General features: G+C 46.7%; 1 protein-coding gene across 2 annotated transcripts in view; it reads right to left on the bottom strand.

The window, feature by feature from the left end:
- KHDRBS3 (KH RNA binding domain containing, signal transduction associated 3) overlaps positions 1–12800 on the bottom strand; it is a 139717-nt gene that overhangs the window by 115037 nt on the left and 11880 nt on the right. The window lies entirely within an intron of this gene.

Genomic DNA, 12800 nt, shown 5'->3' with positions numbered 1-12800 from the left:
AAAAGGAGGCTACCACATGTTTAATGTTCATTCACCCAAAATGTTCAGTGAGCACCTTCTATGTGCGGGGCAGGTTTTGACTGTTTGGTGTCAGGAGTGAGTAATACGAAGACCCTGCCCTCATAAAGTGTACATTCCGAGGGAGGGATGTCGCCTTCAGAGAGAATAAAGGACTAGAGATGGTCCTGGAGGGGCCCTTGGGCTCACCAACCAGTCTCACTGAGCTCTTCACCTGCTCTGCTTCTCAGACACGAGGTCAGCGTGCGGCAAGGAGCCCAGGAGGGCCCGGAGCCATGAGTGTCCCCGCCACTGGAAAGCTAGGGGGAAACCCGGCGGGCCACACGGACCAGGCTTCTTAGACACACTGCTCTTCACCTGGGGCCAGGCCCGGGGCCAGGACTGCTCTACTCCAGCACAAGCCAAGCAAAGACACCATGCGGCACTCCAAAGCCAAGGCCTTTGGTAATAACAAAAGGACACATTTTGAAGGACTAGGCAAGTGAAAAAGAAAACACGGAAATCAGGGATGCTAATCAGGCCTGCACCTCACGGTGCTGTTAAGAGGCTTCAGTGAGGTAACGAGTGCAAATCTTTGGTAAGAGCACTTGTAAAGTGATTTGCAAATGCCATCATGGTATCATCATTATCTTTACCAACGTTATTTACTCCTATCTGTGCTTGATTATATCATTAAGGAACAGCTAATATTCTAGAAATTAACTTTACCCAGAAAGATGAAGCTACCAAATAAAATCTTATATAAAAAAAACAAAAATTTCCTACAATAAGGAAAGCAAGGGTTTAGATGACAACATGGTGTTGAAAACTGAGTAAGCAACCAAACAGAAAATGAATTCCTATAATCTCCACGCGAACTGGCCACAAGAGCACCTGATGTGACAACAGACAAAAGTCAGCCTCTCACTCACACACCAGACTCAGGCTCTAAGCCTCTGCTCTTCTGCCTGCAGTGCCGTCTCCACCTTGTGGACAGCTGGCAAACTCCTACTCACCCTTCAAGGCCCAACGTAAAAGTATCATCTCTGTAGTTTTCCTTGTCTTCCCACCAGTGCTCCCACAGCACTTTTGGCATCCATTTATCTCTTACTAAATACCTCCTGTGTGTCAGTCACCGTTACGGGGTACGGGGGCACAACAGTGAGCAGACAGCTGCTGCTGACACGCAGTCTGCGCTCCAGGAGGGAGGGACGGATGGTACCCGCAGCACTGGCCAGGCGGTGAAGGAGTGCTCTGAAGGCGACTGAGCTGAGTGAGGAGGGTGCCTGGGGTGCGGGGAGGACACTTTTGAGCACCGCTTTGATCACACGGTGTACACTTGGTTCCACGGCACAGGGTCAGGTAGGCTGCGGCAGCTGCTCTCTTATTCACCGTCACCCCCGGCGGTTAGCATGGCACTGCCACAGCACTTGACAAATACAAACTGTAAAAATACTAATAAAAATAATAGCAGCCGACGTTAACTGAATGCTACTACCTACCAGGTAGTGAACACTTCACCTGTGTCTGTGTAATCTTCACTACAGCCCTCGGAGGTAATGTTTTTATAGTATTTCACATATTACCCCAATTGAGGAACCGAAGGGTTAAACTGCCTGCCCAGGGCACACAGCCAGCAAGCTGGGGGACCCGGTAGATTTAAATCCAAGCGATCTGATTCTAGAGGCCTCATTCTTAGTTGCTATCCAATACTGCCTTCCAAAATACTGGACATTCAGAGTCATCTTGAATCCAAACAAATCAGAATTGTCCATTTGTGCTCTACAATATGCCTAAAAATGCCCTGTATTGGCCCAGGAACAGAGTCCTCACAGCCCTGGAAGGGAGTGAGAATGGGCACTGGGTCCAGAATGGGCACTGGGTCCTGACTGGGGCCGGGACACGGAGGAGTGAGCTCAGCTCGGCAGGAGAGCGCGGGTGAGATGCTGGCCTGCGGGCCAGGGCAGACCCAGATCCCACCTGCCGAGAGATGGCCTCATTGCACAGCGCACTTACAAGGGACGGGTACAGAATCACATAATTTCAGAGTGTGACTCTGATTCACAGACGTTTTACTATCCAGCTACAAAGACCCATTAGCTTCAAAGATCCTGAAGTACCAACAAGGCCCCCCACAGTCCCCACTGCCGCCATGACAACGTCTCACCCGACAGCACGTACAGGCCGGGTGGGCAGCTTCCACCACAGCCAACCCACCCACGGCAGACGAATGCTGCCTCGCGCAAGCCATCCTCTTTGGGTCTGGTGCTCTGCAGCAATGCAACTATAATCATCACTGGTTTGGGGGAGATGTTTCCAGACAGGTCGGACCACTGTGTCACGTGTTTAATGTAAAAGAAAAGCGCCCATAAAATACACTCAGCAACTTTCAAACCTGAGCCAGGCGCAGAGAGGGTCTGATTAGTCAATACAACATCTTGACAGAACGCATCAGTGTTGACCTTTCTTCTTAACGGAATGGGATACAGAGTGAGGGAGACAGAGGAAGAAAGGGAGGGAAGAGACCTGATGTCTGGAAATGCCGTGGGGAGAAAACCTGCCATCACCCCAGAAGCCAGCCCAGGAGCAGCAGCGAAGCCGCGCCCACCAGTCAGCGCAGCGAGTTCTTCTCCCCCTGCCCCGACGGGAGGAGCCTGAGGAAAGACACAGGAAGCAGCAGGGCCTCGGCCCCTGCTGGGCGGCAGAAGCCATGGTACTCTTCATGGATATTTCACTTACAGCCCCCACTCCGACCTGCCTCACACACACCTCCCGACAACACCGCTGGCTGGGCAGTGCCACCCCCCTTCCCAGGGGAGGAAACTGCTGCCGATGAACACACATCCCCGCAGCCGACAGCTGGCCCAGAGCCCACCTGACATCCACCCGGTCAGACTACTTGTTCAAACAACAAAACCAGAATCTCCAGTAACAAGCTTTTCCCAGGCCCTCAAGCCACTTCCCATCCATCCCAACACACCAACACACGACCGAGAAACAGCGATGGAGAAAAAAGGCGGTGGCAGGGACTTTTGGGGCTATGGAGGCTTAGGACAACTGGGCATAGCCAATGCAGGATTATCTGATTATCTTCCACAAAGTGACCCAGTAACCAAGAGCTCAGCTCTACCACCCTGCCCTCTAGTATTAACTTTATAAATCCAACCATGTCCTATCTCCCAGGGCAACGCTGTGAAATGCTTTGTGATTCTACCGCAGGTTTTGTCAGATGCGAATCCAAACACTACATACAACATTGCTAACTACTTTTCTCTCTGCCCTATGGACAACTTTAACTGCTGTAAGTCCATCAGCCCAATGAGCAACTCTGAACATATCCATTCATGTAATACTTAATGACATTAGAAAACCTTTTATTTTTTACTTTGAAAAACCAGAGGGAGACTAGACAAAAGTGCTTCTTCAAGAGTTTCTCCAAATTATGAAAAAGCATTAATTCCGGCAGTGTGCCTATTCCTGTTTTGATCATTATGCTGGGTGTCAGAGGAAGCCCTCTAACCGTCTGCAGTATCACAGAACAAAACATTACACCTGAAAGGTAACCATACGGCAGGTACCTGGCAGAATGGGAAATGTACCAGTTTAGTACATTTTGCTCCCATTGCCAATTACTCATAAAAGGTGACAGGGTGAGAGCCTGCCAAATAAACGCTTTCTACCCAGTATCTCCCCAAGTAACCATGGCCAAAGCAGGCACAGCACAAATTATCCTAACATATCTTACCTCAAAATATGATTCAGAAGGCCCCATTTAAGTACACACCCACACTACTGGCAGAAGGCTTAGCTGGTGCAGCGCGTCTATAAATCAGACAGTGAAGGTTGTCATGCTGATGAACTCTGACCTGGCTATTCAACTCTGGGAGACTCCTAAACAAAGTATCTGAGTTCCAGGCACACTGGGCACACAGGCCCCACCTTCGAGGAGATTACCTTGTAGAAGGGACACATGAATAAGATTACAATCTAGGGTGATGATGGCCACGATAGAGTTAGGCAGATACTCCAAGAGATCAGAAAAGGACAGAAGAGGGTACTCAACCCAGAACTGAGTGGGTGGCAAACTGGCTTCTTCTGGGTGGTGACACCTGAGCTGAATCCCTAAGAACATAAATGAATTACACACAGAAGAGGGAGAAGGGCATTTGTGTTTAAAATAACAAAACAACAGAAGAGCACACAGAGGTCTTACAGAAAAGAAAGTGCTTTCATGAATCAGACAAGAAATCTGGATCTAGAGGGGAGCAGCAGACATGAGACCGGATAGGCAAGTGGGGCAATGAACACCGTCCTGAGAAAGACCTTGAGGGTATGAGTTACCTTGAGGATATGATATGCCAGTGAAAATTTTAAACAAAAAAAAATGACTTGACTGCATCTGCATGTTTAAAAAGACCTGCATTTTGCATTGTTTCCTTTTAAAATGCAGGTGCTGAGAGAGAGGAGTATCCCATTAGTGGTAAGGAAACAAGTTCAGGCCCTGCAGTGATCTAGGAAAGGGCAGACTCGGACAGAATGTAAGGGCACAGAACAGACAGATCAGAATTAACAATAATTCAAAACACTGTAAATGCTCATTAGTGAGGAATCACCCAAGCACAGGATGACACACTTGTCGTGGAGTTCTACACAGCCATGAAAACAGCACCCCCAACATTCTGATAATCTAAGAAAGCTATTGACAGGATGCTAAGCTACCAAAACAAAATATAAAGTTTTATATGGAGCAGTCAATTGCCTACAATATTAACAATGTCTGTTTCCAAATAGTTGCTTTGTGGGAAGTGCAATTTTTTTAATATACTTTCTATTTCTTCCATAATAAACATTCATTGTTGAGTATGTAAAGAGTACTCTCTGTGAACAAGGCATGTGTGCAGGTGCCAGGTGCACAACAGTCCACAAAACAGACATGGATCCTGGCCTCATGAAACTGACAGTTCAGGAAAGTACACACTGTATTAACAGAAGAAATATTTAATTTTAAATTTAAATACAAAAGGGAAGGGAGAGAGGAACTTATTTGTTAGTTTTAACAGATATTTAGCAGATTCTTTATGATTTTCTATATATAAAATCATGTTATCTGTGAACAGAGTTAACGGTACTTCTGGATGTTTCCCAATCTGGATGCTTTTGTTTCATTGTTTGCCCAACTGTTCCAGCTAAAACCCCAGAACAATGGTGCGTGGAAGAGTGAAAGCAGACATCTTTGCTTGTTCCTGATCAAGGGCAAAAGTCTTTCACAATTAAGTATGATGTTACCTGTGGGTTGTTCATAGACGGCACTTTATCAGGTTTTGGAAGGTCTCTTCTATTCCTAGTTTGTTGAGTATTTTTACTGTGGAAGGATATCAGAATCCATCAAATGCTTCTTCTGTGTCTGTTGAGATGGTTATGTGGCTTCTGTCGTATATTCTACTGGCACAGTGTATGAAATTAATTTATTTTCAGAAGCTAAACCAACCTTGCATTGCCAGGATAAATCCTATGTGATCATGATGTAAAATCCTTTTTATATGTTGCCTGGATTTGGTTTGTAAGTAATTCTCTAAGGATTTTTATGCCAACATTCATGGAGATACTGGCCTGTAGTTTTCTTGTGATGTCTTTGTCTGATTTCTGGAATCAGGGTAATATTGGTCTCATACAATGAACTGGGAAATATTCCTTCCTCTTATTTTTGGAAGAGTTTGTCAAGATCAGTATTAATTACTTCTTAAATGTTTGGTAGGATTCACAATGACGCCATCTGGACCAGGGCTTTTCTTACTGAGAAGTTTTTTGGGTTTTTTTTTTTGTTTGTTTTTCACCAATTCAATCTCTCTGCCGTTCTATTTAGATTTTCTATTTCTCCTTGAGCCAGTTTCAGTAGTTTGTGTCTTTCTAGGAATCTGTCCATGTCACCCACATCATCTAATTTATGAGCATACAACTGTTCACAGTATTCCCTTACAATCCTTTTCATTTCTGCAAAGTCAATGGTTACACACCCTTTTCATTCCTGATTTTTGTCAAGAGTTTCTCTTTTCTTTAAGTCACTGTAGCTAAAGTTTTGTCAATTTTGTTGATCTTTTCAAAGCATCAATTTTTGGTTTGTTGATTTTCTCTACTGTTTTTCTATGTTCTTTTTCATTAATATTCATTCTGACCATTCCTTCATTCTGCTTGTTTTAGACTTAGTTTACTCTTCTTTTCCTAGTGTCTTAAGACAAAAGATTTGAGATTTATCTTCATTTTGAATATAGGTGTTTACTATATGTATGCCTCTAAGTACTGATTTAGCTGCATCCCATAAGTTTTGGTATATTGTATCTTCATTTTCATTTATCTCAAAATGTTTTCTAATTTCCCTTATTATTTCTTATTTGGCTCATTGGTTATTTAGAAGTCTGTTAATCTCCACATATTTGTAAGTTCCTCAATCTCATTTCATTGTGGTCAGAAAACATCCTTTACACGTTTTCAATCCTTTAAAATTTACTGAGGCTTGCTTCTTTTATGGGTGGGCATATGGTCTTTCCTGGAGAATGTAACTTCTGATGTTGCTGGGGAGCATGTTCTATAAATGTCTGCTAAGTCAAGTCAGCGTATAGTGTTGTTCACGCCTTCTCTTTCCTTCCTTCCTTCTACCTTGTTGTTGTATCCATTATTTTAAAAGGGTATTAAAGTCCTCAACTATTACTGTTAAGCAGTGCATAATTATTTAAGGACATTGTATTAGTTTTCTATTGCCACTGTAACAAATCACCACAAGTTTAGTGACTTAAAACAACAACATATGTGTATTACCTTATAGTTCTGAAAGACAGAAGTCTAAAATGGGCACATAAGACAGCATTTCTTCTAGAGACTCCAAGGGAAAATCCTTTTCCTTGTCCTTCCCATCATCTAGAGGCTGCCAGCATTCCCTGGCTTGTGGCCACATCACTCCAATCTCTGTTTCCACCATTACACTGTCTTCTGTCTGACTCTGACTCTTCCTCCACATCCCTCTTTTAAGCATCAATGTGATTGTACTGGGCTCATCCAGATGACCAGGGATACTTTCACCACCTCAAGATCTTTAACTTAGTCATATCTCTAAAGCCACTGTTCAGCCAACCACAAACATTAATTGAAACATGTTGCTGAATCAAATTTGAAACACACTGCAGAAGCAAGTCCTAGTTTATTCCACATCACTGAGCTTACCAGGATCAATACAAACCAAGTCCTTTTTAGCCCTACTCTTGATACATAAACTTGTGCTATTTGCGCATTCTTCTTAATTATCAGCTCCATAAGGCCCTTTCATCTCGGCCCATGCTAATTTAACAGAAAGAGTATGGGCTTGGGAATCACACTGACAAAGTCCAAAGCTTTCCACTGCAGGCTTGCCATGGGACACTGAGCCAGTCACAGCTTCTATGAAAGCCAGTTTCTCACCTATAAGGTGGAATTTATGTCATTCATCTCAGAGGATTGTACTGAGAATTGAGAAAAATATGCTCGGTAAATCTCCGGACACAGTGTCTGACACTCAGCAAGAACTCAACAAAATACCTCATTATTATTAATAATTATGTGACACCAACAAGTTATTTAACATCTCTAAAATCCCTGATGCATAATTTGAAATAATGTCCTGATACAAGAAAATTCCTAAAACCAGGCGGAAGATATATTCAGTACTTCATGAACAACACTGGCTTCCGCTGCCGCCCCAACCCCTGTGGCTGACCGAACGGTTGCTCCCCAGAGACGCCCACATCCTCATCTCCAGAACTGGAGAACGCTAAGCTGCAGGCAAAGGAGAACTGGTGGTTGCAGAGAAAACTAAGGTTCCTAATCAGCTGACCTTAAAATGGGGAGATTATCCTGGACTATCCAGGGGGCCTAATATAATCACAAAGGACCCTTCAGATGGCTGAGGAAGGCAGGAGACGGAGAACACAGAGAAGGCAAAGGCTGTGTGAGAAGGATCTGCCCCCGTGTCGCTGGCCTTGAAGACGGAGGGAGGGGCCAGGAGCTCGGGAGTGCCGGCAGCCCCTAGAAGCTGGAAAAGCTGAGGGACGGGATTCTCCCGAGTCTCCAGAAAGGAACGCAGCACTGCCGACAGCCTGGCTGCAGCCCAGCGAGACCCCGTCCAGACCTGTGACCTCCAGGACTGTCAGACAGCGAAGCCAATGCGCTGTGACTTGTCACAGCAGACAGACAAAACTAGTGAACTCTCCCTTTCAGCTTTTTAGTTTTATTGTAAGTAGGTCTCAAAGAACATCTGAACCTGAAATCTGAAAAGGAAAAAGCAAATTGTTTTTGTTTTCTCTACACAGATAGATGCACCTCATCTTAAATTGATATCTCTTAAGAAAATCACTTCGTACTGGGCTATACTGAATGAGCTTAATCCTGCTTGACTCCTCGCCCCTGGCACAAAGAATTTCTAAGATACTAAAGCGTAAACTGACTAGTATTAACATTCTGGACCCATGGTGTTAAATAATACAATTAAGATACAACACATAGCGCAGAAGTACCTAACATTACAAGAAGCAGCCGAACCAAGTGCAGTCTCATTATTAGAAGCTGAGCAAGACACGGTGAGTATTTCCCCTGGGCAACCGGCTGGCTTCAAGCACACTGTATGTTAAGTCTGAAGGCAAAATTTATGTTTTAAAACCTATTCTGAATATTGTGATTTTGTTTAATCAGAAGAAATACCATTTTCTTTATGCATATGTGGTAACAGAGGAGGCCAATATTTTCTCTCCAACTAAGGAACCCAATTCAAGGCAATCAGCAAAGTTTACTATTGATATTTGTCAAACAGAAGGCAAAATTATACTGGGAAAAGGGTTTATTTCAAAGGTTAATCAAGTAGGAATTGATAGCTTTGAAATGAAGTGAACTCTGAGACTGTGAACTCTGGACTGACACCTGACTGATACCTACCATGGCCCGCAGCAAAGGAAGTGAGAAGCAAGCATCAGAGACACACCCAAACCTCCTGAGGACAGCAAGGGTCCACGTGGCCCCCTCCAAAACCCGTAGCAGAATCACCAGGGGAAGAGCCGAGGCCCCAGGGGACCCCTCGGGACAGCAACCTGGGACGGGGAAACCAGGCGCAGGGCCTCCAGGGAGGTGGAGCAATGCTGCAAAGCTTTCCTCTGAAAGGGGGGCCTTCCCTGGCTCTTCCCTGGAACGCTCCTTTTTCAGCTCACTGCACCAGGCAGCTGCTGCAGTGACAGCCCCACAGCTCTACCCATTTTGGATGAGGCTCCTGCCACCCATTCAGGAGCCCAGACAGGGGTGGCAGGAAGCAGACTCCCTGGTCGTCCGAGCCCTGAATGGAAGGCGCTGGGGACAAAACAGTCTGTGGCCAAAGTTCTTCAACCCTAAAAAGCACACATCCGCTATCTGCAAACTCTGCCTGAATCCCCAGGAACTCTCAGGGCCCGGCAGGCCTCTGCCAGCCTGCAGGACCCACACTCAGGATGGAAACTGGACCGACCACCTGCCGATGCAGCAACACTAACCAAAAACAGTCACAGAGGAGGCAGCAATTTCAGCTCGTATTTGCTGGTGAGAAGTGGAAGCCAAAAAGCACGCCCTTCACACTTGCAGTCTACTGGGGAGGCGTGAAACGGTGCAAAGCCAGTCTGGGAGACGTGGTCGCTGAGAAGACATGCTACCAAGAGCCACTAAGCTCCACAGAGACACAGCTGTGACCCTGACTCCCCTACATTTCCTGGGGCTCCTCTAAACTCATCACTTGGGGTTCGAGAAGCCTGCAGAGAACCTGCTTTACTTCAGTATTGCTGGTAGTGACAAATTTTAAGATTTCTACTTGAAAAGAAATACATCACCAAAAAAAAGCTTTTAAGATAAACATTTTTAAGTGTAATTTACACATGCGCTTTATGAAGTCAGTCACCTTAAGTAAGAAAAGGAAACAACAGAGGGTCTCTTCTCCTTTGTCTAAGCCTCCAATGTGGACGTGGCCGCGAGGGTTCCCCCCTCTGCCCCTCCTCCTCTGACTCTGCATACCCACCCTCTCCCTGGGGAGGCTCATCCCCAAGCCCGGCTTCACACACAAGGCAGGGCATTTTTAGTGAACGTGGACATCTAGAAATACCACGGGTATCTCTGAACTCACATAACTCAAAACTTTTCAGCTTGTACTGTTCCGCATCCCGAATGGTCTTTCTGAAATGCACAGCGGCCCACGACACTCTCCTGCACCACACCCTTGCCCTGTGCTCCGGAGCCTTAAATGCACTCATGCTCCTCAGCACATTCCCCTGCCTACCCTTCTGGCCCCATTCCTTAACACATTCCTGCTTTTACCTTACACTCCGGGCACATAAGAAACTGCTTTCACATCCATCATTCATTCAACAAACCCCACGTGCCCACCCTGTGTGTCAGGCTCTACTCTGGGCACTGGAGACCAGGGGGGAACAAGGGCCATGGGGCTCGGAAGCCTGGAGCCCAGTTAGAGACAGTCTCAGTGTAGGTCACTGAAACCAACCGCACAGTAAGTCTGCGAGGTAGGTGATACCACGCCTTTTTAACAAACCCACTGGAGTCTAGAGAGGTGAAGGTGTGCCCAGATCCAACCACTCTCAGATGGCCAAGGGCGATCTCCCAGGCCGGGGTCCCGGACCCAAGGCCCGTGCCCACTCGGCCAGCCACCCCTGTCTGGGAGATGGCGGGTCCCTCCTCTAAGTCAGCAGCCAGAGGCTCAAGTAAAAGGAAACAATGTTCCTTCACCAAAGCACAGGAGATAATGAATTCGCTGCCTGGTCCTCAGGAGAAGAACCTGAGGCCGCCACCCACTCCTTCCGCAAATGTTTGCCGGGATCTACCGTCGTCTCCCAGCACTGGCTCGGCACTGCGGAAGGAATCGAAGGTAACAACCAGATTTCCTGTCCGTGAGGAACTCGGATGGTCTAGAGTGAGATGAGCGCACGATGGCTGCAGAGGAGGGGCTGACCCAGGTGCAGGGAAGAAGCTCAGACGAGGGGACCGGGGAACGGGGTGGCAGGCAGCCCCATGCTCTGCCTGGACCCCCTGCTGCACACCCGCTGCCCTCTGTGCCCTGGCCGCTGCCCAGCGGTGCACCGGACCCTGTGGCTTTATTCCAGCACTTACACCCTGTGACATAAATGCCCTTTAATTTGGCTCCCTCCCCACTGGGCTGAAAACTCATTAAGCGGGAGTGAAGCACAACCCAGCTCTGTCCCAGCACTTGCCCAGTCCGAGGATGCGCCCCCAACGCCCTCCAGGCTAGCGGGGACTGCTGCGGACAGATAAGCACTCTTCCAGCCTCCCCTACAGCTCTCCCCTAGAAGAGAAGCCGGGATAGTGGTTTTCTGAAAAGGCCTCAAAGTCTGAAGTCTGATGAGCAGACTGCCTATTCCAGGCCGTAGTGCTGACTCCCAAAGCCTGAAAATGACTTTCTGTTATGCACCCTTTACTGAAAGCATCACAGGCTTCATACTACAAAGACCAGCAGGCCAGGAGCTCACACCCAGTCCTCCAGGTAAACACTTCATGAAGCACACAGCCAGTGTCCCCCGCGCTGGGCTCCGGGCGGAGGAAACAAGGAACGGTGTTCTGCTGGCCTAGACAACGCTGGAACAAGAGGCAGCTAACTTTCTGAGCGTCTGTAATACGCCAGACACTTCACATAGATGCTCTCATGGTCACTTGATAGATCTCATAGAGCTTACTACTACCAAACGAAACACATCTATTTACCCATCTAAGGAGTAAAACCCTGATGGGGGAAAAGGGAACTAGAAGAAAGTACAACACAGAACATAAACAACTGACTGTTGACTCATGTGCTGTTTGTGTCTCAGTCCCCTGTTCTCCCAAGTCACTGCAGACCTCTGAACAGGCAGGCAGCTGTGGTTCCCTCTGTGCTCTGAACTGATGGCACCCTAACTAAACGACAACGTGTCACGAAGTGGAGAAACTCCTTTCTCCGTGTGTCTGAGTGACAGTTATTGTGTAATTTCCTCATGAGAGTACTTTTCATACTTAAAACAGCAACTAAACAAAAAATGTAAAATTCGTTAACAAGTCAGAATCGTGGAAGGCACCTCGGGACCTGGAAGACCAAAGCTCGGGGAGGGGACGTGCTCGGCCTCCCCATCATCAGCAGGACTCCCCGCAGAGCCACGAACCCCTCTGAGAAACAGAACCTTAAAACCATTTATTTGGATTCTAGAGAAAGGGCTTCTGATAAACCAATCAGGTGATCTGCCGACAAACAGAAAAACTGCTCACCAACAGTTTTTGGAATTAAAAAAATGTAAGCAGTAACTAAAAGCCTGATTCACTTTAGAGTCAACACTTAAACCTGATTTAATTTGGACCTCTGCGGTCACACCACTGCCACTCGCTGTGATGTGCACTGGTGACTAACCACACCCTGACCGTAGTCAGCCTGGGTCACCAACAGGTGGTCCTTCCTAATGACATACTTTACCCCGAGAATGAGCCCACTCTCTGATAAAACCCATTTGTCACTGCTGTAATGGTCTTTTTCTGAATAAATTTGAGCAATAAGTTACATAAAGAAAAGCGCAAAGAAATAAATCCATTCTGAGACAATCAAAGGAGCATAATTTTGAGATTTTTCACCCAGCTGACTGATGCTGGGTTCTGCCTTTCAGAACTGGAGCTGGAGAGCACAGGGAACAAGAGCCACGAGAGCCCAGAGCACAGGCCACGCGCTACCGCGTGTGGGCCGAGGCTCTGCCTTCAGATGCTTTTATTAAGAGAAAAGT

The sequence above is a fragment of the Camelus bactrianus genome, chromosome 25 (genome assembly GCF_048773025.1).
Source record: "Camelus bactrianus isolate YW-2024 breed Bactrian camel chromosome 25, ASM4877302v1, whole genome shotgun sequence".
NCBI classification, from domain to species: Eukaryota; Metazoa; Chordata; class Mammalia; order Artiodactyla; family Camelidae; genus Camelus; species Camelus bactrianus.
Note: the sequence above shows the minus strand (reverse complement) of the source record. Positions and strands in the feature narration are given on the sequence as shown.